The sequence below is a fragment of the Microtus pennsylvanicus genome, chromosome 5 (genome assembly GCF_037038515.1).
Source record: "Microtus pennsylvanicus isolate mMicPen1 chromosome 5, mMicPen1.hap1, whole genome shotgun sequence".
In the NCBI taxonomy this organism is placed as follows: Eukaryota; Metazoa; Chordata; class Mammalia; order Rodentia; family Cricetidae; genus Microtus; species Microtus pennsylvanicus.
Window position 1 is genome coordinate 121,275,584 of NC_134583.1, and position 24,829 is coordinate 121,300,412.

The window sequence follows — 24,829 nt, forward strand, 5'->3', positions numbered from 1 at the left end:
TGTGCAGCCAGGCACTATGAACAGAATGTCGGTGTTAGAGGGTTGTGAATCTCATGAGCTTCCTGACTGTGTTACCACTAAAATAAGTCTCGATTTCCTCATTTGCAAAATGGGCTTAATTATCTAAATATTTCCCATCCTATTTGCCTAACAAGGTTGTCGTATGATCGGAGCACACAAAGCCTCTTGAATCCTGTTCTTAAAACGACATACGTATATAAGACTATTAGTCCCACGATTAGCAATTGTCTCGCTCAGTGTAAGCAAGTACTCTTGGACTATAACCCCATCTATGAAAGCAAGAACTCTGTCTCTGTAACTCAGAGCTGTGTTTTTTTTTGTGCCGTGAAATGACCTGGCACCAACATTATGCTCATTAAGTAATTTATGAGGGTTTGATTGACAGTGTCATCACTTGGAAGGAGGCAGTATTGGGACAATTCGTGTGGGCTTCACTCTGTCAAGCACATTTAATTAAGACTTTTGGTGTGGAAATAAAATGTAGGAAGTGATCAGTTTGTCTGGGAGATGGAAACATGAAAGGGACACTAGGTAAGGATCTCAGATCCTGAGTAGGGCGAGAATTGTTCTGAAGGTCTTCTAAGAGATTGGCTTCATTTGTGCTACTCCAGAATGCAGACATAGAGATGTATCAATGAGAGGGGATGGTGGGACATGGGCTGGGGAGATGGCTCGGTGGGTAAGAGTGCTTACATTGAAGCCCTGAGTTAAAATCTCTAGCGCCCACGTAAGAAGCTGGGTGTGGTTGCATGCGAGTCTGTAACCCCAGAACTCTTGGGGGTGGAAGACAGCAGGTCTACTGGGATTCGCTGGGTTCCAACCAACCTCCAAGGTTTGTCTCAGGGGAATAGGATAACGAGAGGTAGAGCAGAGTATGGACGTCTTCTGTTGGCTTCCGCGAATCTGCACAGACAATCACATACAGCATACACAGGGTACACTATACACGTCATCCCCCACCACTCCCACATAGAAGAGGGGGCGGATTTGTGACAACTGAAGGCAGATGCGGTATCAGGTGGCCTCTGCTTCTCATTTCATCTTAGCCTATGGGGCTCTGAAAGTAAGGTTCACAATGAAGAAAGAGAGGAAGAAAGGCAGGAGAAGGAATGGGAAAGACAGAGGAGGGACAAGAGAAAGGGGAGGGAAGACTTGGACCTCTCCATTGCTCCTCTCTGAGGATTCCTCCCTTTGCCAGGCCAAGGCCGGTGGCCTGGGTCAAGTCCCTAGCTCTTCCATCCAGCCTCCAGGCAGGATTCTCTTTAGCGCAAGGCAGTCAATGACTTGCTTCATGGTGAGCTGGTTATCATGGATTCTTTGTGTATGACCTTGTCTTAGTTAGGGTTTTATTGCCGCCGTGAAGAGACACTGTGACCACAGGACTCTTACAAAGGAAAACATTTACCTGGGGCTGGTGTGCCATTCAGAGGTGTAGTCCATTATTGTCACGGCAGGCAGCATTGGAGAGAGCTAAGAGAGCTGAGAATTCTACATCGGGATCCACAGACAACAGGAAGAGACTGAGACACACTAGTCTGGCTTGAGCGGCTGAGACCTCAAAGCTTGCTTCCAGTGACACACCTCCTCCAACAAGGCCACACCTCCTCCAACAAGGCCACACTTCCCAATAATGCCAGGGCCTATAAGCCTATGGAGCCATTTTCATTTGCAAACCTCCACACTCTCACGCCTGAGTAGGAATTGGAACCTACTTGTCCCTGACTCTTAGACTTCCAGCTGCCAGAACTCTGAGAAAGTAAATGTCTGTCCATTCAGCCTCCAATCTATGGTACTTTTATGTATCCCAAACATGCTAAGCCACACTCTCAAGGGAAAATATCACAAAGGGAAGGCATCCTTTCAGTGCCGTTCTGCTGCCCAGATTCAGGGCTCCTGTACAGCGTTTTGCTGTGAACACAACAGCCATGGGTAAACGTGAATCCCAGCACCCATCACGGAGATGGGGATCCAGAGAGAAGTTTAGAAAATGTTAGATGTAAAGAGAAACCTCCAGTCAACATCTTGACGTGATCACTTGAAAAATAAACCCCTCCCCCATCAAGACCACCTCCTCTGCTTGTCCAGTTTGGAGCATCTAGTGCTCTCATTCAGGACTTGAACTCTTCAGGGGACATGGAGGTGACAGTTAAGAGAATCACCAGTCTGTTAAATATTAAAAAGCACCCACCCTCTGGGGATGGGAAGACATAGGTAATAGTTCCATGTGCAAATTCCAAGGAAAGATGGGTCCCCCAAGGCTGAAATCCACATCCCGAGCCACTGCTGGATGGGCAGCCTCAAGAACCCCATAGAGGAGTCGGTGTGGTCAGCTTCCCAGAGCACAGCAGAGACAGGAGAGATTTACAGTTTATCTCAAAACATCCCAAGCAGCAGCGATGTCCATTCCAGACAAGCAGCAGGAGAAGATCCTCGGTGCCAAATTACAGGCCTTGCTTCTGAAGAGCAGCTGCGTGGCCATTGGCCTCGGCACTTCGCAGTGGGCTGCCTCCTCCATGGGTCACATCTGGAGTGAGCGCTATACATTTTTCTTGTTGTTGACATATGGCTCTCCTGGGGCCCAGCAGGTTGGACCAGCATGGACACTTCCAGCATCCTGACCTCAAAGATCCCACGTTCTCTAGAATAACAGAAGGGAAAGGCTCCAAGTCTGTGAGCTGCTCTCAGCTCAGAATCCAGGCATGTTTGCTTCATCGCTGCCGTGCTAAAACGTGATTAACATGCGTCTGTAAAATGTTGCTGCCATCAAACAAAGAAGTGAGGAATGTTCACCGAGTAATGGCTGCACTCATGGCTACATCAGGCTGCCTTGCAAAGCCCCAACCTATTAGGCAGCATTAATCTTGTTCCACCACCTTTAGTGGCATTTGCCAGTCACTGACTGATTGCAACAGAGATCCTGGCTGCAGTTAACTCACCGGGATCTCCAACACCCTTGCATTTGGCTTTTAAAAAACAAAAACAAAACAAACAAAAACCCTAAAGATGTGTCCTGCAGGGGGATACTTCTTAAAGGCAGGTACTCGTTCTCAAGGGCAGAGTGCGGTCAAGTTTGATGCACTAGAATTAATTTCTTTTCTTTTAGATTGACTTTTTATTTTTTGTGTATGTACCTGTCTGTGGATATGTACGAGGGAGTGCAAATGCCAACAGAGGATGCCAAAGGTGTTAGAGCTCTTGAAACTGGGGATACAAGTGGTGAGGCACCTTGATCCAGATCCCTTGCAAATGCATTGCACATGCTGAATCACTGAGCCACCTCTCCAGTCCTGGTTGGTTTCTCAGATAAAGGTATCACACTGTGAAGAAAATGGAGTATAGGGAAGGAAAATGTACAGGAGTATATCCATCCAACTGAAAGCATCTTTTTTCCATTGTATAATTTTGACTACTTTGTAAAAAATCAGGTGTCCAGAGGTGTGTGAATTTATGCCCAGGCCTTCTATTTGATTCCTTTGGAAGTGCTTTCATTGAAAAGGATTGTTTGGCTATCCTGGGTGTTTTGCTTTCCCCTATGAAGTTGAGTGTTGTCCTTTCAAAGTCTGTAAAGAATTGTGTTGGGGCTTTAATGGGGATTGTGTTGAATCCGTAGATTGTTTTTGGTAAGATGGCCATTTTTACTATGTTAATCCTACCAATCCATGAGCATGGGAGATCTTTCCATCTTCTGGTATCTTCTTCAATTTCTTTCTTCAAAGATTTGAATTTCTTGTCATACAGGTCTTGTACTTGTTTGGTTAGACTTGCACTAGGAATTTCATACAGTTTGAGGCTATTGTGAAGGATATTGATTCCCTGATTTCTTTCTCAGTCTGTTTATTGTTTGTATAGAGGAGGGCTGCTGGTTTTTAGCCACTTTATGTAGACCCACCCATAGCAAAACATTAGGCAGAGCTCTAGAATCCTACAAAAGAGGGGGAGAAAGGATTGTGGGGACTTCAGGGCTCAAGGGCACCACAAGAAAACTCACAGACTCAACTTACCTGGGCTCTTAGGGGCTCACAGAGACCGAACCGACATCCAGAGAACCTGCATGGGACTGACCCAGGCACTCTGCATATGTGTTACAGTTGTGTAGCTTGGTTCTCTTGTGGGACTCCTCACAGTGGGAACAGGGGCTGTCTCCAACTCTTTTAGTGGCTTTTGGGATCCTATTCTTCATACTGGGTCACCTTGCCCAGCCTTAATACATGGGGAGGTGCTTAGTCTTACTGCAACTTGCTATGCCTTGTTTTGTTGATACTCAAGGGAGACTTGCAGTTTCAGGAACAGAAATGGAGGAGGAGTGGATGGGGGTGGGAACAGAGGATGATGGGTGGGGGGCTGGGAGAAGAGGAGGGAGGGGAAACCCATGACTGGGATGTTAGATAGATAGATAGATAGATAGATAGATAGATAGATAGATAGATAGATAGATAGATAGATTATTTAAAAAGAAAAGTAAGCTGACTTCTTGCTGGCCTCAGCTCACCAGGGAACTCCCTCGTCAGGGAACAGACAGCAGCTCTGGTGGCAATGAGCCTGATGAGTTTATGACTCAGAAAACAGAGTGTCACTGTGGCTCTGCAAGCTAAGGACCAAAGCTTATAGCAGCCTGGAGAGCACAGAATGTGTCCAAAAGTTCACACAGATGTCAACGTGACCTGGGCCTGAGCCCTCTAACTCTTAATACTTGTGAGATACAGTCAAGAAATGCGCCCATCTCAATCCATGTCTGGTGAGTTAAACAAACCCCAGTTTTCACTGCAGAAGAATCTCTTGAGGCCAGTGCATGGGGGCTGCTCAGCTCAGGGTCCTTTCTGAGCTCGGGCTGCTTAGAATTAGGAGACACAACATCCACTCTGCTATCTCTGAGACAAATTTCTCAGCACAGCAGGGCGTAGGAGAGGCAGGGGTCAATAGAGGTGCCCGAGAGTCCGCTAGAAGCACCATCAGCATCGTGCCACACTGGGAGGAGATGAGACTTACGTCATCTTTGTGTGCCAACGGTCCTTTCTTGCTGGAGGTTCCAGCATTCTGGAGGCTTTGCCTTCTGCACACATTCTCAGAGGTTTGTTTTCGTTGTCTTGTTGCCAATGTCCTCCCGTCCTTGGTGCCGCTGGGCTCCTGTGCACATCCCTCTGTGAGGGTGTCTGGCTTACTCTTCTTAGGTGGCCCTTTTTGGTTATTTCAGAGATAACATTCTTGCTTTATCTTGTTCTTACAAATGCATTCTCTTGTTCAGTGTCGCTACTCGAGTCTTCTTGATTCATTTTGTTCTATTATCATCCACAACCCACTTTCTTGACTAAAGGTTCAGTAACAATAATCAGGCCTCCAAGTTCATTGGTGAAACCACACAGACAGGAGGAGATTGTTTTCTCCTGGATACTGACAGACCAGACTGAAGGACCTCCTGACCCACACCACGGGACAGCACAGTATGCTTGACTGCTTGACACAGATGTCAACGTGACCTGGGCCTGAGCCCTCAGACTCTTAATACCTGCGGGATATAGTCAAGAAATGTGCCCATCTCAAGCCTCCATCTTCTGGTATGTGACATAGACATATCTTAAGATATAGATATAGTATAGACCCTGCTTAGTATGTGTCAGAGAGAATAAGCAAGCTCACACTTAGCATAGTCCCTGAAACACTTCTAGGGACCAGGGAAAAGAGCATCTGTGTTCTTTGTAACCAGGAATAGTTCTGCAACTTGGTTGCAGTGGGGCTTCACAGGTTTACCCACATGAAGTGGCATACCCAGTGTCAATTTCCTGGCTCTGGTTTGTACTACAAGCATACCCTGGACCAGAATTCAAGGGGGCACTTCTGTCTTCCCTTTCCAACTTCCTGTGAGTCTGTAATTATTTTAAGACTAAAAGAAATAGACCAACAAGGAGAAGAGAGAGAGAGAGAGAGAGAGAGAGAGAGAGAGAGAGAGAGAGAGACCATGCATAGGTCACAAGGGAGAAAGAGGGGACAGAGACAGACAGATAAATGCCACGCACAGGTTACAGGGTTTGTAGATTTAATTTTCTACCCCCATCTGCTGTGTGACTCCAGAGCCCTGGTGCAGACCTGCTGCTGGGTCACTGTGCCCTTGTCTTCTGATCCGTTCCTACTCCATCCTCTCAGCATCAGTGTCCCTCCCATCTGGGCTGAGATCACCTTCAAGCAGTGCTTTATGACAACCACCACGGGTGACTTCTCAGTAAAGCCCAGACAACAGGAAAAGCTGACTACATACAGCCCCAAACCGGGCTTCTTCACTGTGTGAGCACAATTCTTACGAATTTGCAGGCATAGTTCTGGAGGGGGCCTGAGGAGTTGAAGGGTTGCTATAGCCACGGGATTGAGGGAAACGAGCCAAGTTTGTGATTCAAGTCTCCACAGAAGTCCTGCCCTGAAAGATACAATTGTTTCAGTCTTAAGATTTGCTCCCAATGAGGATGAGAAAATACAGAACTCATCAATGACAGAGTTATCCTCCATAGGTCCATGGTCTCAGGATTCTGCCCCCAGCTTGTGGAATTATTTTTGGAACCTGTGGAGCCTTTAGGAGTGGACCTGCCTGGTTGAAGTAGTCAGCAGGGGTGAGCTTCTAAAGGTTTTACCTACTTGATGTAGCATTCCTCTCTGTATGCTATAAATATGTTTTATTGCCATGGATTAATAAATAAGCTACTTTGGTCTATGACAGGGCAGAATATAGGTGGTGGTGGGGGAACTAAACTGAATATAGGGAGAAAGAAGGTGGAGTCAGGCAGGCGCCATGTACCTGCTGAAGGAGAAAGATGCCAGAACTTCATCAGTATACCACAGCCTCGGGGCGATATACAGACTAATAGATATGGGTTAATTTAAGATCAAAGAGTTTGCTAGGAATAAGTCTGAGCTCTTGGACAAGCAGTGTTATACTTAGTATAGTTTCTGTGTGACTATTTGGGTCTGGGTGGTCAGAAAACTAAAGCACAGGCTCTGTTTACACCTATATCTAGTTTGGGCTGTTGTCTTTGCTTTCTCGTACACAAATATGTGAATAGCTGTTGTCTCACGCTCCCAAAACTATACACAGAGCCTCTCCAATTTCCATGCCTTCCCTACCATAAAGGACTAAAATCTCTTCAAAACCACTAAGTTGTTCCTGACAGGTGTTATGGTCACAATGACATAAAAAAGTAACTAATACAGAAAACACAAAATTTCAATAAATTCTAAGCTTGGTGGTGCTCAGAGTTACAAGGAACACGATAGGGGAAGTCAAAACCCAAACAACCAAGGAGAAAATGGGACATTTAGAAGATCAGTTTCCAGATGTGTAAGTGAACATGGGCATGACTCAGGTTGGTCACGTGGGCCTCTTCTCCAATACTAATGCTGAGGAGAAATGGGGAATTCAGGAAGCATTGTCCAGGGGTCCAGGAGCCCAGGAGAGGACGCAGCACTTTGGGAGGGGTATTTTTTTTTTTATTAAAGAACCATCTTCAGGTGATGGCCTCATTGACCAGAGAAGATTAGAGCTGGCACGTGCCCTGCCTGCCAAGTCCAGCTCCCCATCAGCCCTTATTGCAACCACATGAGTTATTGACCCCAGAGAAGATGCCTAAACTGCATCATTGTTCCTGGTGAGAGCTGACGGAATGACAAGAAGTTACCTGAAGATAGTCCTGACTGACTTGAGGCAGCAGTGGCCGCTGAGACAACTGTTGACAACTGTCCCCAACCCTGGGCTTCTCACCCAGTCAGACCTGGCTTCTGAATCCAGGTTCACTACCAGCCAATCACATCCCCGTGGGCAGGCTTCCTCTGCTGTGACCCATCACTCAAAGCTGTAGGTGGGAATTATGTAATCCCTCTCTGAGGTGACAAGGAGGTCACTGAGGTAGTAGGTGAGGTGTTCAGCAGTAGACCCAGTCCTGGGGCAATTGTCCTTTCAGCTGGTGGAGGTCGGCTGCAGTGTCTGGAGAGATAAGGAGAGCTGTTGTTCGTGCCTGCGCCACTGCTGCTACCATTGCCATTGGTCCTTTTTATTTGTCTCTCCTATTGTGAGCACAAGGTGCTTCTTAAAAAATAGGGGCTCAAAATGATGCGCCCACATGAGACACAAGACTGGAGGAGCTACTGAAGGAAAACCAAATACCCAGGAAAACAGAAAGGCGGATGTATGGGGACCTAGCAGACCATTGTGCCTGCGAGAGCCCTGTATTTGGCTCTGTGTGATCCTGACCCATGCTGCTTTCTTTTTCCTGGGGCCTGGAAGCTTCTTCCATTCTTCCCAGCTGACCTATGATATGTCCCCATTCCTGGGTCTTGTCTTTCTGGGATCTTCTGTGTCCCAGAAGCCTCGGGTTTCTGTTATCTCCTGGATGTTGGGGTCTCCCAGCTCATTGCACCTGATGGATTGTACCAGTTCACATGGGGTGAATGAGCCTTCACTGAGGAATATGTTTGAGGCCCTAGAACACAAAAGGTGAGGGGCGGAGGAGTTGGAGTAGGTATATGGGCTCACACATCTTCAGGGACAGGAAATGCCACTTACACAAGAAAATCCACCACTCCACCCTATAGACACATTCTCTAGGGCTGTCAGGAGAAAATGACATGGCAGATGCGGAGTCAAAGGTCAAAGGGCCTCCCTCTGAAAGCCTCCATGTTTTAGCTAAAGTTAAGAACAGAGTCCCTGTAGCTGAGGCTATGTGATCGACTGACCTGACTGAGGTTTCCCCTCCAACCTGCCTCTCCAAGGCATGGACTCCATCTAACAAACACAACCAAAGACAGACAGCAGGGTCAACATTCGTTCCTCTGCTCTGGAATATTACTAATACAGGTTTTTGAGCTGTGAGATCCCATTAGCTCTCCTGTGACCCCGGGGCTTTCAATTTTCCATTGAATTCATTCTAACCATTTATTGGTCATGCCTGAGGCTCTGAGCTCTGCACTGAAAATAGTGACTGGCCTCAGGAAGACTCTTGCTGTACCAGGCACAAGTCTGCAAGGCTGTGGGACTGTCTGGGCTGGTGAGTGAGGAAATAGGCCGGATCCCTGGTGCAGAGGTCCTCAGTGTGGGTGTACTACTGCTTGGGAGAGCCACAGGAAGGGGGTGAGGTCTGATGTTTGCCTGAGAAAGGTCTGCAGGCAGAGGCTGCCCCACAGGTGCAGGCCGAGGGGGTGTGGCAGGCAGTGAGTGAAAGCCATTGGTCCAGACTGCAAAGGGCATGGTTTCACACTGGAACCTTAAGGCTCAGGGTCTAGAGAGCATTTGGTCACTTGGAGTCTATGCAAATGTCTAATAGACAGAAAGTTTTAAAGGAGAGAGTCTGTGTTTCATCGGGTCCTCAATGTGACCAGAACCATCACTAATGAGACAGACCACAGGAAACTCAAAAGGACATTTCTTTACAGTATCGGTTTTTCTATTTGGAGAATTTTCAAGCACACGAAAACAAGATAAGTAACAAATTATGACGGCTCAGCACCCACCCACCTCAACAATGGCTGCCTGCGGCCTGTCTGCTCTCCACCCCGGATCAACTTGTTGAGCCCACGTATCATAATTTCAACAGTAAAAACTCACTATATTTATGAATTTAAGAAATGACAATGGCCTAAAATTCACAACTACTACAGTCTTCTAGAGTCATTTAATAAAATTGTCTTGGTGCCAACCAGGATCCAGTTAGAGTTCCATTTCCTTAATTGTGTCTGCACTTCCTAAAAACAGTTTAGTTCTGGTTCAGGTTTCATATAAAGCTCAAGCATTGCTTAAAAACAACAACATCTTTTCAACCACTTAAAGCCCTTTAAACCACTCTCTCCTTCCCTTTCTCTTTCTCCTCTCCCCCCCCCCTCTCCTTCTTTAAACTACCTCTTTCCTCCTCCCTCACTTTTCCCCTCCTCTCTTCCCTTTCTCTTCCTCTCTAGCCTTCTCCCTTTCCTTTATTCTCGTTACATGTCCCTCTTTCTGTCTCTGTCCCTAACTCTTCCTCTCCTCAGTGTGTGTGTATGTGTGTGTGTGTGTGTGTGTGTGTGTGTGTGTGTGTGTGTGTAGAAAACCTGGCCATATGTCAAGCAGAGTTTCCCACAGTCTGAGTTTTATGACGTGATCACCCATGAAGCCATTTAGCATGACTCTAGCCCTGTATTTCCTGTGAGTTTCGGGAATTTGACCTACCCATGCCATCAGATATAAAGTTGATTTCTTGTTTGTTTAACTAACTCACGAGATTCATGATGCTCTGTCTTTCTTTGTTGCCATCTAACAACAGCTTGGAAGGGATTGGGCATTTGAGAAGGGTCTGTGCTGTGATAGAGGGAGGAGGCCAATGAGGAGGCACCAGCTATGTCCACTAGAGCCCTGTGGATCACCCTGTGTGAACCAGGGCATGGCAGTCACGGGCACCTGTAAAGCCCCCCTGGAGATAGCGGTACTCCTGTCTTTCTACAGCTTGTTTTTGTGACCTGGAAGAGAACTTGACCTGAAGGAGCTAAATACAGCAAAACACTTTCCTAAACCTATTTGCCCTTTCTGCATCTACCCAAAGCTTTGCTGGGAGCGCTGGGTTTGCAGTGTGCTGTCCCTCCTCAGAAACAGAATGTCTCCAGGACCTTGGAGGTGGGATGGAAAAGTCTTCCACACAAAGAGAGCGCCCCTGCCCTATGTGGCTCCATATTTACTTTCTAAAGGTGAAGAACACGGCAGCTCCTAATGGCAAACGCCTAAGCAGTGAAAAAGCCCCAGACGGCAAAGTCTCATCCTCTCCAAAAAAAATGAAGTCAGTGTTTGAAAGAGTTTTAAATGTCTGTGATGCCTAAAATACTCCCCCTTATCTCTTTGCCCATCAGCCGGTCTCTGATTTCTCTTGAAATTTCATAGAGGGGAGGGAGGGAGGAAAGGGACAGAGGTATATTACAATTCTTTTCAGAATGAGCACACATAAAAGCATCCAGTAATACAATTTTCGAATGTCTGAGCAGGCTTATTTTCTTACAGTATTGAGTCATAAAACTGACATTAATTTTAGAAAACATTTTGATTTTAGGGTATAATAAAATTCTATTTGATGCTGTGAAATATCCTAAAGTATGTTTTTAAAGGAAATAATGCACTTTGGATAACTATCAAGGAGCTTAGCTATTGAGAATAAACTATAAAATACAAATAAGAACATATTTTGAAATTTGGCACAGCACCTTAGAGCTGTGCTATAACAACAAGGTTCACTGAACTGTGCAGACCTGGATGGGCATTCCTATCGCTCTGCACGTCCTGCAGCTATACCTACGCAAACCAACACTGATGCCTGACTGCTTGGAGGAAGGGGATTGTATGAAGAGCCAGGCTGATGTGGTTTAGAGAACAGAGAACAGGGTCTGCCCGGCTCTGTGTGGAGATCAAGAGCCTGTGGAGCGGTGGGCAGGAAGGGAGACTTTGATTTGAGGTCTATGAAGCAAGCCTTTGGTTTGACTACAGCCTCCTGCCTGGATGACCTTGGGTGAGCTGCAGAAGGAAGGACTTTTGATATGCCACAGTGCTTTCTGGGAGCAAATGAAATCGGGATGCTGGGCATCTCCTGGATGTCTGGAAAGGGCTGTCTAAGGCGCCAGTACTCTCCTGTCCTCTGTTTACTTTTGTTTTAGGAGAAACTTATCATTTAGAAAAGTCACAGATGCCAGTTTCTGGGGGCTTAGATTGGTTATTCATTTCGGGGAGGGGGATGATCCGGAGATAATACCCACAGAAATGTGTCTCTTTTTTGACAGTCTGGCTTGATTGGGAGAAGACAGTCATCATCTGAACTTCGTCCAAAACTTTGAGGTAAGCTAAGATGTCAAGAGGCTTGAGGAATTCATAGGAGTTGCAAAATGTATTCTGGCACCTTGGAAATGGTGTTCATACCCACGGGGGATGCTATTGACAAAATATGGAACTCTCTAGAAGATTGGCATTGCTCATCCCTATCACCACAGTCTATTTTTATGCAAAGAACATTTTTGTTTGATTTTTGGCTTTTTAGAGACATGCTCTCACTATGTCAACTTAACTGTTTTCACCTTAAACTCCTGGTCCCCCTGCCTCAGCCTCTCAAGTGTTAGAATTACAAGTATATGTTACCATGTTTGGTTTTACCAAACCTTTAAGTAGGCGGTTGTCATTCCCATTTTACAGATGAGACTGGACAACAGCAACATCCATAGAATGTGACAAGGCTGAAGAGTGACAGCACAGGCTGACCCCACAAGGCTGGACACGCTAGACTTATGCGGTGGATAACCCTTCAACTTGTAACTGGTGTAGGCAGGCTATGAAGACAAAGGCTCCATCTAGATACAGCTGTAAGATGCCATGCCCGTCTATTCTCTCTCTCTCTCTCTCTCTCTCTCTCTCTCTCTCTCTCTCTCAACAGGGTTTCTTTGTGTAAGAGTCCTAGCTTTCCTGGAATTAGCTCTGTAGACCAGGCTTGATATGGGAATTAATATAGTTTCTGTGTAATTATTTTGGGTCTGAGTGGCCGGGAACGAACGAGCGACCCCCACCTACACAGGCTGGCCGCAAACTCAGAGATCCACCTGCCTCTGCCTCCTGAATGCTGGGATTAAAGGTGTGCACCACCACTGCCTGGCTATCTCTTATTGACCTAATAGTTTGTGAGTATGGGTGCCTATGTCTGTGTGGTGCGGGAGAATTGTCTGTATTCTGTCAATCATGTTTTAAATAAATGCTGATTGGCCAGGCAGGAAGTATAGGTGGGAAAACCAAACAGGAAGTAGAAATAATGTAATGAGAATGGGAGAATTCTGGGAAGGAGGAAGTTGATTCCTCCCACTCCTGGCCAGACCACCGAAGCAGCAGGTTGTCGTCTGCCCCACTGAAAAAAGGTACCGAGCCACATGGCTAACATAGATAAGAAAAACGGGTTAATCAAGATGTGGGAGTTAACCAGTGAGAGGCTAGAGCTAATGGGCCAATCAGCTTGTAATTTATGGAGACCTATGTGTGATTTTCTTTGGGACTAAACAGTTGTGGGGTACTGGGCAGGACAGAAACCCCATTACATATCACATTATTAAAAAGTGTCTATGAAATCTAACAAGATGTAATAAAATGAGCACCCAAGCACTTCCCAGCCAGTTTTTAAACAGAATGTTCGCAGTAACTTCTTTTCTAAGGTTCTCCGAGTGGGCCTCCCATTTCTCCACTCAGCAGTGCTTGAGTTTTCTGTTAGTCGTTCCCCTGCCTTTTTCCTTTGGCCTCTAAACAACACTGGCAAAGCGTTCCAGTTTTCTGGATGAGAGATCTATACACAAGGAGTACTCTGTTGTAGAATGTTATTTTAGCCAGGCAAAGATGTGTGCTACTTTTGTGTATGCGGCAGAATATTACCTTAACCGTGTAAAGGTGTGCTACTTTTGTGTATGCTGCCGAATATTACCTTAACCGTGTAAAGGTGTGCTACTTTTGTGTATGCTGCCGAATATTACCTTAACCGTGTAAAGGTGTGCTACTTTTGTGTATGCTGCCGAATATTACCTTAACCGTGTAAAGGTGTGCTACTTTTGTTTACGCTGCCGAATATTACCTTAACCGTGTAAAGGTGTGCTACTTTTGTGTATGCTGCCGAATATTACCTTAACCGTGTAAAGGTGTGCTACTTTTGTTTACGCTGCGTTTCTTTCAATTACGGAAACCTGTTTTACCTTGCCTGCCTAAGGCACCTGATTGATTGATCTAATAAATGGTTGAATGGCCAACAGCTGGGCAGAGAGAATAAATAGGAGGAGGAATCTAGGCTGGCGAGGAAGAATGAGAAGAACAGGAAGGAGGAAAGAATGAGGGACCCGCCCTGCGCAAGAAGCCAAGCAGATGCCGGCCGTACGGACACAGAGAAGCAGAGGAAGTAAGATACACAGTCGTGAGAAAGGTAATGAGCCCCGAGGCGAAAGGTAGATAAAGAGAAACAGGTTAATTCAAGTTAAAAGAGCTAGCCAGAAAAGAGCTAAACTAAGGCCGAATATTCAAAACTTAGAATAAGCCTCTGTGTCTGGGAACGGTTGGTGGCCTAAAAGTAGAATCCTGGTCCAGTACTTCGTGGCTTTTCCGTCTTCCCATCAATAGGAGTGACAGGGATTCGAGGTGTTAGTCATGGACTCATAAAGGTTAAAAGGGCTTTAAATATCGTTAGGCTAGAGACGTGAGTGGAAGAGTCATTCCTGTGCTCAGGCAGACATCATTCAGGGCACTCTTTCATGCTGACCTGTCTTGGTTCTAGCCAAAGGTTTGTTGTGAAAAATCTGGCCGTTCCTCATAGACTAACTCATTACTCCTCCGAAAGTTCACATAGCATTGTTCAACTTTCTAAATTTGTTTTGTTTTGTTGTCGATCTGAGCATATTTCTTTGGTTCTAGTTGGCATGGCTTCCAGGAGGCATCTAGTAAACTGCTTGAGGCTGGGGCTTTAGCCTGTCTCTATAGGCCTTTCCCTTTCTATCCCTCACAGGGCTACCTCAACCTTGAGCATATATAGTTAGTACTTTATTAGAACCAACTGGTTGACAGGTTTGCTAAGGTCAAAGCCAAGTCTAACTGGGTGTCACTGGTGACGTGGAAGTCAGTGATCAACTGCTCTAGCTAGAGGCCATGGGGCCCAATAGAGAAGCCTCTAGGGTGCTACCAGTACTTGCTTTTGTCTCCTTTTGTTTGAGAGAGGGTCTCATTCTAAAGCATAGGATGTCCTGAACTTACTGTGTAGCCCAACCTCAAACTCATGGCAATCCTCCTGTCTCAGCCTCCTGGAATTACAGGTGTGAGCTATCACTCTAGGCTCATAATCCTTATTCTGAAACCATTTGCTGTGATTTACTTGACTTTTTATCTCTAAGTGTTCCAAATTTTCCCATTTGGTACTAAAGAAAACCACACCAAAAAGCCCACAACCAGCATGGGGACATGGAAGGACACTGCCAATTGGATGGACGCAAGACATGAACATGGCTGATTCTGACATCAGCCTGCCACAGGGGAGGAACTCATGTTCGCATCTGGTACACATCAGGGACTGTGCTAGGTACCTTCCTTTTAGTCTTCTTTAACCTTTATGCTCACTCTGAAACATCAGCTCCCCTGTTCACAGATGAGGAAGTGTCTATCAGAGATGCCTGAGTTCTCACCCAGCTGGATTTATCAGGTAGGCATTCAAAACCTGTGAGGTTGCTGAGCTACACAGAGCTTGCGCCCCTGAGAGTCATGTAGACCCATCAGTGAGAATTCACCAGAGGAGCAGACAGGAGTTCATCTGAAGATTGACCAGGTGGCCCCCGCTCCTTGCCTAAGATAGCAAGCACAGTTTTGGGGGGTGGGTAGACGTCAGTTATTAGCCATGATATTCTTGTGTACCCATGTCTTCCTTACGACTGAGGATGAGAAGAGCAGAGGGGAAGGGGAAGCCGTGTGTTCTATGATACCAATGTGCTGATGGTATGAAGATCCTTTTTCATTGTCAATCTCTCTTACCTGAGAGCTCACAGGCCCCTAGAACAGTTTCTGATCACCCTGCAAGGGCTTGCTGAAAGACATAGCGCTGGAAGGGTCACACTAAACGCGGAGAGCTTGCTGGTATGGTACAAACTGCTGTGCTCATGTGTATCTGTCTCGCCACACAATCACTTGGGAGAAAAGTATCTGAGCAGAATTTTGGCTCTAAGGAGGGGAGGAGGTCGGGCCAGCCTATCAGAACTCCTGCCATTCCGGAAATAAAGGCTCCTGCCTCCAAGGCTGTGAGAAGTTGCATGGATGGAGCCAAGTCAAAGGCTAATTATTGTCCAGAAAAACAAAAGCGCCGTTTTCAAGTTCTGTTAAAAGGGACTCAGATGGGAGGAGGTGGAGGCCCAGATTACATCGTTGGTACTCAGAGCAATGGGAACAGTCGACATTTCAAATGCCAGGACAAAGTTCTGGTCTTCTGGCTTCCGGTTGGCATCCTGGGGCCTGCCCATGGTCTGAGGACCAACATGTCCATCTGGGTAATTCACAGTGACCTGTGTACAGCCCGGTGACCCAGTGTCCACACCCAGCTGGGAACAAGGATCAGGCACAGCACAGGGAAAGCTTGTTCTGCCGGAACCGTGCTGGCTGACTTGGGGGCAGGCTGTTGCAGTGGGAGTTTCCGACTTCACCTCAACCTACCCCCAGCTTGGTCACAACCTCAGTGCCTGCTTTATCCCTGGATGAAAGGGGACTGTTGTCTCACCTGGAGTTAGGGTGCCCGCGTGTTTACTCTTCTTTGTAGGAGATATTTCTGGACCTTTCTTCTCTCTCCCAAAGACCCGGGGCAAACCTCCAGAGTCCAGAAGGACCCTGGACCCTGCTTTTCTATCTGGCTCCTTCCCACGTGACGAGGAACTTTGAATTCTTTCCTTATTTGTTTCAGAAGGCACTTTTAGTTGGCCTCCCGTCCCATGATCAATTGGTCAGCTGCCACTACCAATGTTCTGGGTACATGTAGCTCCCTGTCGACTTGCTGTTGAATCAGGACCTGGCCTGGCACATCATGTGTGCTGGTCACTTGGAGATCAAGAAGGTGAAGAGGAGAGGTAGGGCTGTCAGTGAGAGGATGTGGTAGAAGGGGATGAGGAGGTTTGCTTAGCGGAGAAGGAGGTATAGGAGATGAATGAGGAGAGGCGTGTTTATGTGGAGAATGAGGAAATTGGGGGCGGGGTGGGCAATCAGCCAGGATATGGCCAGGGAATAGACCTAATGGGACAGGAAAAAGGACATAACTACCATGTGCTGGGTACCACAGCAGGGCCTTTTTATACTTCTTCATATAATCCTTACAACACTCAGAAACCAGTTCTTCCCATTACCCATATTCTTTGGTAAGAGGACTGAATTTTCAGAAAGTTTACCTGGCTTGTCCAATGTCACTCAGCTATGAGATAGCAGCACCAATCCGGAGGATCCAACCCTCCCTAAGGGCAAACTAGGGGTTAAACATTGTTGGATGAAAGTTTGCTGGAGAAAAATGTTAATTTATGTTAAGTTTTTACCGCAACTCCCTCTCCCCCTTTTAAGTGGATGAAGCTATTAGGCACAAGCAATTTAGCTGCTTGATTGACAGCTGTCAGACCTTTGCTCCAGGACTGTTCATGATGGCAGAGCTCCAGGCAGAGATGGCAGCCAGATTGGAACTGCTGGTGCTGGCTGCATAGTTCCCAAGTCTGGAGGGGTTGGGCATTCTATCACTGCCTCTTCTGAGGTGCTCTCCGGGGAGGTAAAAACTTCAAGCTCACCGTCACCATTTTCAAAGAGCTTGCTGTCTTCATAACAGCCCCCTCTGTTTTAAACACCCCATGACTTGATCCAGGAGGTCGCGGTCTAGCGTGTGACTCCAGGAAGAGGCTGGGATCTAACACAAGATCTTTGCCTCCTCTCCAGCCATAGCTTTTGGCCACTTCAGATACCCTGACACAGTTCTGGGAGACTTCACTTTGACCATGACAGCTTCAGATGACCCTCGAGTGACTGCCTCCTGTCACTCCAGGAGAGCCCTCCACCCCAGCTGCCCCACCTCGCTGTAACCATCCTCTGTCTGGCTGGGGAAGAGCACTAGCCTACACCATGGGAAGAGAGCGCTCCGCTCCTCAAATGCTGTTGAAAGTGGTGGAGAGCGGAGGCTGGACACGGAAATGACTGCTCTACCAGACTTTCCGGGTTGTTGCCTCCTGGTTTCAGGGGCTACACTGCTGCTCCTTTAAACTGCATGCAGGCTGGGGCCGGGCTCAGCAGGTTGAGTTTTTCCTCATGCTGTTAGAACTGTCACCATCGTTAACAGCCTACAGGGATGAGCAGAGTGCCCACATTTTCCAAACCTAAGGCTGGAGGGAAGCCCTCTTGAAAGTTGATCTTCATCAAGAACTTACATAGTTAGTCTGCAGACCCACCGGCAGCCCATAATCTAACCTGTGGACGCATCTTGCGAAGGTCACTCATCATGCAGAGGCCACCAGAGTCAAGCTATTGAGTTAATATCTGGCCCATAACCAGCTATAATCACCATCTATGTTCAGGGTTTTGCTAATGCTTTGTGAATGTAAGAGTGTAACAGATCTATCTGGAGGAATGGATTCTAACTATGTATGTATTCCCCGCCATCTCTATCAGATTCCTCAAGGAATGGGTTCCAAGAAATTAGAATTCTCCAGGAACCTCTCCCTGGGAGAGAAGATGGCTGAAGTCCTGGGGGGGATCTAGAGGAGGAACTTGCCACCTCAAGAAAAGAATGGTTTCTCACGTGACCTTGTAGGAGAGACTTGGAACTGAGGCAGTGGCGGGCTGAGGGCCACTCCTTGCTAAACTGCTTAGTTATGTATTATTGTTGCGTTCTATTTAAACTCCACCCTCATGTCAGGGACCCAAAGATTGGGGGCATCACTGGATCCTTTTGTCCTTCTGCCAATGGCCATATTGAATAAATCTCCATTTTCTGCTCTTCGCTGTTAATGTGGCATTTTCCAGTTGGCTTATTGCATATGGGTGGCTGAACCTGGCTTGTTGGGGCACGGATTGTGAGTCCTGATTCTGGTAACAGGAAGGTAGATAGTGATGGGGACTCTGCCTCCATCTAGATGGTGTTTTATTACATGAAATGAGAGTTGTCACAAACATGTATATCGAGATCTATAGGAGTCATTGTTGTAAATTTCGTTGTCATCAAGGGAGCCCAGGTGCTTCGGTGGGGTAAGTGGGCAGTTACCTTCAAACCTCGGTGACAAAGGTGGAGCTTTCAGAGGCTAAGGGTGGGTCTCTGGGGGCTGCAGTCCTGGAACTTTCTGTTTGCTCTCCCAGGAAGAATTGAGGTTCCTCTACACCCTTTTACACACCCCAAGACTAAATGGCCTGAGGGTAGAGTTATGAATTTAGCCAGTAATTTAAAAGCCTCTGCTTAGTCACCCCTAAGCTCTGTCTTATTTGCGAAGACTCCAATGTTCAGCCCTTCCTGGCAATTAAGCTTCTAAAGACCGAACGGTCACAGAGCTGAGCCATCTCCGGATTCCCTGCCTTCCCTCCTGTAGGTTGGCAGCCTCCAGGGTAGAGTCTGGTAAGATGCCACCTCTCCCTTCGCCACCTGCATCTCATAGGCTGGCTGACCTTCATTGCAGCTGTGCTTCAAGATGAGCGTTTCAGCCAGTGCTTCCTAATAACTAGTTCCAGAGATGGTGAGTTCCTGTCCTTGCTCACACACCCCACTTCAAGCCATCTGCACACACTTCAGGGCACTTCCCCCTGGCACCCCGATGTTTAGACCCTCCAAGTCCTCTGACATCTTACTGTTTACACCAGCCATGCCCTAAGAGAGCATCCCAGGCCTCCTGTCTCTTTTAACAGAGGCGAGGGACCGACTGGCAGCAATACAGACTTGATCTTAATCTGTCTTCTTGCTGACTTCTCATGGTCGTCCTCGGTCACATCTTTTAGTGACTGTTCTAGGCGCTCCTTTTGAGGTCCTAGTCCCGCTTGTGTCTAAGAGTCATCTTTAGATTATGGGCTTTATTTTCTGCCACATTCCTGGCACCCGGAGCAGTGCATTGCAGGCTCTCAGTAACCGTTTGTCGAAGAATGACCAGTTGTGTGGACATGTCCCATGATGCTGCCACAATACGTAAAGCCCCTCCTTAATCAAGTCCAAGGGTTATTACCGCCTCATTCTGGGAAGTGTTTTATTTCACCTGCCCCTTCACTTTGGAAGCAGGAGTCTTATTTTCCCAAGTTATTTAGGGGAACTTCCAGTATAGATTTGAATTGTAATGATAGCCAATGAAGCTTTTGCTACAGGGTTTCTAAAGACGATAGCAAACTTGTCTGGAACTGGACCTAATTTATGGGGTGAGACTTTTACACAGTCTGCTATAATCTGGACATGATTATACATCATGAGCCACAAATACACAGTGGGATTCTGATATTAATTGCCAATCCCTCCTCACCAAGAACTGGTGAAAATCCTTAGCCTTTCTGGTTAGGGAACTGTCTCATCAGCATCTGGTTAGGATTCATCACCTGTGTGACCCTGGTTATCGCATCCCACCTTGTAAGCTGCTCCTGACCTACACGGGCCATCACAGGGATGTTCGTTTCCTTATACTGAGAGTTTTCTCCGAGGGACTGCAAAGGCTTCTTTGGTTTTGCTTGCAGCTGAACATAATTCAGATTTTAAATTCAAAAGAAGGAAATGGAGTGATTTGGATAAAGAGGCACAGGATATCTGAGATAGAAGAGGTGTGAAGGGCCATTGAGCCCAGCAATACACAGTTCTCTGTCTTAGGCTCCGGTACCAAGTGATGCTGGACCCTTTGCCAGGAGGGCCGAGATCATTTGTTGATGTTGGCCATAAGCAAGGGGTGAGGTCTTTGTGGCAAATACCACAGATTTCTCATTGCAGAAGGCAGGGATGCCCAATGGGTCAGAAGTAAGAAGGATTCAAGGGCCAGGGGTGGGAAGGACTCAAGTTAAAAATAGCCCTGGATTTTAGGGAAATGGGAAGCTGAAAGACTGTGCCAATATCAACTGATACTCAAAACCACTTGCAAAATGACAAGGTCGGGAGCAGACTGAAAAACAAGAGTGTCTGGCCACAGACAAGCAACCCGGGGCAAAGAGGGTCTGAGTCCAAACAATGGTGAGATGTCCAGCTGATTTCCATTCCTGTGAACATCACTGGGAGTGGCAGGGACAGGAAAGGGACACATGTCCCTACCGCCAACAAGTGTACTGAAATGATGGGACTCTTTAGGCATCTGCAGAACCCCTCCCACTTGGGCAGGAAAGATGTTGCCTTTTCATCCTCATTGGTTCTGAGGAACAAAAAGCACAATTTAAAGAAAACTTATGCTTACGGACAGTTTGGGGCATCTACTGTCCAGAGTCGGTGGCCTGAACTCCCCGAGGAGATCACAGCTTCCTGGTGGTACCCATCTCTTGACATGCCTGGAAAAAGGACCATACACAGGTACCATCTGCCCCAACAACCACGAGGTGCACATCTATGAGAAGAGTTGGTGCCAAATAGAACAAGTTCACAAGCCTAAGGGGCACAGCGGGCAGGTGTCAGGCATTGACTGGACCCCTAAGAGTAACCGTGTTGTGACCTGCGGCACAGACCGCAATGCCTTTGTGTGGATGCTGAAGGGCCCCACGTGGATACCCACGCTGGTCATCCTGCGGATCAACCGAGCCACTTGCTGTGTACGCTGGGCCCCCAGTGAGAACAAGTTGGTGGTGGGCAGTGGTCCTTGCATCATCTCCATCCTTCATTTGAGCAGGATGACAGGTAGGTGTGCAAGCAGATGAAGAAACCCATCCGCTCCACTGTCCTCAGCCCTGACTGGCACCCCAATAACGTGCTACTGCCTGCAGGCTCCTGTGACTTCAAGTGAAGGATCTTCTCTGCCCAATCAAGGAGGTGGAGCAGCATCCAGCCTCTAGACCATGGGGCTCTAAGATGCCCTTCGGGAAACAGCAGCCAGCCACTATACCATGGGGCTCTAAGATGCTCTTTGGGGAGCTGGAGTCCAGTAGCACTTGTGACTGGGTGCGTGGCGTCTGCTCTTGGCAAGTGGGAGCCGTGTGACTTGGGTCAGGCCCAACAGCAGGGTGTACCTGGTAGACACTGGCAAGAAGACGGCTGTCGCAACCCTGGCCTCTGAAACCTTGCCACTCCTGGCCATCACCTTCATCACAGAAAGTAGTCTAGTGATGTCATGGTGTTTCACTTGTATTTTAATAATGAAAACTTGCCTGAGGATCAGAGAGTAAACTGTCCCACTGGTCAGCCTTACAGACCAGGCAGTGGTAACACACACATTTAATCCCAGTATCCATACTAGTTGCCAAAGAAACCAGGTGGTGCATACCTTTAATCCCAGTGGTACACATCTTTAATCCCAGTCCTAGAGAGGAAAATAAGATGGGAGGAGACAGCTCTCACACAGTCTCATTCTGAGATTCCTGGAGGCGGCGGGATGGCCATTTTCAGACAGAGATTGAGGTAAGAGCCAGGGGCTGACTGCTTTGTTTTCCCATCTTCAGGTTAGATCTCAATTTCTCAGTCTGAGTTTTCATTAATCATGTATCAGAGTGGCAGCGGGCCCTAGCTGTTTACCCGGACTGTTTACCTATGATAGTGGTGCAGGGATGTTGAACCTTGGTGGTCAGCTGAATATGCCCAAGCAGAGTTCCCAGTGTGGCCTGACAGCCCGTGAGAGCTCCTAGAACCTTGACAAGAAGGCCAGTTCCGAGGGTACTGCAGTCACGGGCATCTGCCTAGACTCACTGCCTGTGAACAACATCAGTCAGTTTCGGTGCTGGGGGTGGAGGGGAAGTGCTTGAAATTGTGTGCTGCAGGCATGGACATCCAGGATGTAAAGAGCCTGTATTCAGCCTTGAAAGACCTGAAGATCAAATGAGCTCCCAGGAATGCTGCCCTGCCTCTCCTCTGGGGGAGAAGGAAGGGACTAGGAGGCTGAGGGCTGCTTTTCTGAATGCTTCTAAGGGGGCCAGTGCCAGGCTGCTCTCCAAGGAGGGAAGGAGGAGGCTGGGGAGTTTTCCTGTCTAAGGAACCTGTGCTTTTTAAAGATACGTTTTCACTTACTGCTTGAAAAAAAATAAAAGCCCCCCCCCCACACACACACAAAAAAAGGAAATTTGTTATTTAAAGAACTGGAAAGAGCACCATGGTAACATAAATACACAATTATGTATATACTGTGGATAGTTACAGTATAAAAAAAGTCACACAACTTGTAAATTTCCCAGGCCTCTGGATTTTGATGCCAGAAGTAAAACATAAAATTTCTACTGTTAAGATTTCAAATCTAAACTTTCTAATTTTCAGGGCTGTTTAGGTCAGTGAAGGCTCTGCTCCCGGTGGACTGTTGGGTTCTCCTCTAAGGTCACAGTTGTTGTGACCGGAAGGGATTAGAACAACATGGGTATGCTTGTTATGAGGCAAAAAAAGTATGATAATAGAAACACAGGCCGTCCAAGGCTAGACCACACCAGTGCTTCATGGAAAAGCCTCATCTCTTCCTCCCCAGAGGAAGGACGGTGAGTGCCCTCTACTATACATGGGTAAGGCCTTCTCTAGGAACATGTATTAAGCATCACATTATTAATAACTCTGTGCTCAAGAGCTGTAACAAGGGAGAGTTTTTTGTTAGTTTTATTCCATCATTTATTTTTGTTTATTGTGGCAATATTAGCAAAGAGATACATAAACATAAAGGAAATGACATTTGCAATTCTGCGTTGGATAGATAACATTTTGTGTTTTCTTTTCAGACATTTTATTATGCAGACAGACATGTCAGCACATTTTAAAAATAACACTGGGAACATACTCTATTGGTGGAGAATGTTTATGAGCATGGTCTTGCATGGGCCAGCACCATCCTGCCCCGTCAGGGCTGTCTTCTTTCTCTTCCGGCAGACCAGAACGCCATATAATCCAACCGAGTGAGTTCCTCTGCTGTTTCTGTAAAAAGGAGTTAGAGGGAGAAACAAGGTGATTTGTAACCCACCTAGCTCCTGCAGAGGCCGACCCTTGGCTGCCATGTGAAGGGCACTGTGCGTTTGTTCTAGAACGAGGGAAGGGCAGAATGGCTCACTGAGCCTCTGGCCTTGCCAAATGTGGAAAGGCAAATGCAGAGTGGTCCTTCCTACCTGAGGCATTTGAGCTGGAGCATTCCCCATCCTCACAGCATCTCTGGAGGAAGGAGGGCTGACAGCCAGCTATACCCTATGCCCAGAGCAGGGATGGAGAGCTGGAAACGGAGTTCCCAAGGCTGTCTGATCCCGTTGTAGCAGGAACTGGAGAGACGCTAAGAAAGCAGGACCGGCTTCCTCCTGCGGGCCCCTTCTGTCCCTGGGTAGATGCAGAAAGTGGAGAGTGACTCTGGTGGCTCCCATAACAGTCTCACAAGCCTGGTGGCTTGAACTAACTCTCTCTCTCTCTCTCTCTCTCTCTCTCTCTCTCTCTCTCTCTCTCTCTCCCTCTCTCCCTCTCCCTCTCTCCCTCTCTCCCCCTCCCCCTCCCTCTCCTCCCCTCTCTCCCTCTCTCCCTCTCTCCCCCTCTCCCCCTCTCTCCCCCTCTCTCCCTCTCCTTTCTGCCTTGTTCCCTCTTCTTCCCTCCATTCTTGTCAGAACAGCAGTCATACCACTGTTTTGGAATTCACTTCATGACCATCTAAACTTGGTCATACATATAAAGTTTCTGTCTTCCGAGAAACAAAGCCATTCTCATAGGTACCAAAGGTTAAAATGTCAGCATTGGTGGCACAATCAACTCTAACAGGACCAGTAAGGGGTAACTAAACATGATCCACATGGCTCTGGAACACTCGGGCGATTTCCTCCCTCCCCCGCTCTGGTTTAGTTTGGATTTTAGGCAAGGTCTCACTCTGCATCCTATGCTCACCTGGTTTAGTGCTGGGATTCCAGGTATGCACTACCATGCCCAGCTAAGGAAGAAAATCTGTGGGAACTTCAGGTGGTGGTGGTTATGGTTGTGGTTAAGGGGCTATGGCAGCTACAGCTTGGTAAAAGCAACTTCTGTGGTCCTCAGTTTTCCAATGTGATAACTGAGTTAAAACAGGGACTTTCAAGGCATTGACCTTGACACTCTTGCTGGGTGAAAGTCATTCTGCTGACATTAGCTGACCTCAGAAAACAATTATTTCCTATGGCTTCTGTAATGGATCAGATTCCCTGCTCCCCACACCTCTTTCTCCCCTCTCCCTCTGTGAACTCTCC

The 24,829-nt window shown here is 47.2% G+C and overlaps 1 pseudogene; it reads left to right on the forward strand.

Moving 5' to 3' along the window:
• Window positions 1-2,417: 2,417 nt before the first annotated feature.
• LOC142851420 (actin-related protein 2/3 complex subunit 1B-like) lies at window positions 2,418-22,485 on the forward strand (annotated as a pseudogene).
• The last annotated feature ends 2,344 nt before the right edge of the window (window positions 22,486-24,829 follow it).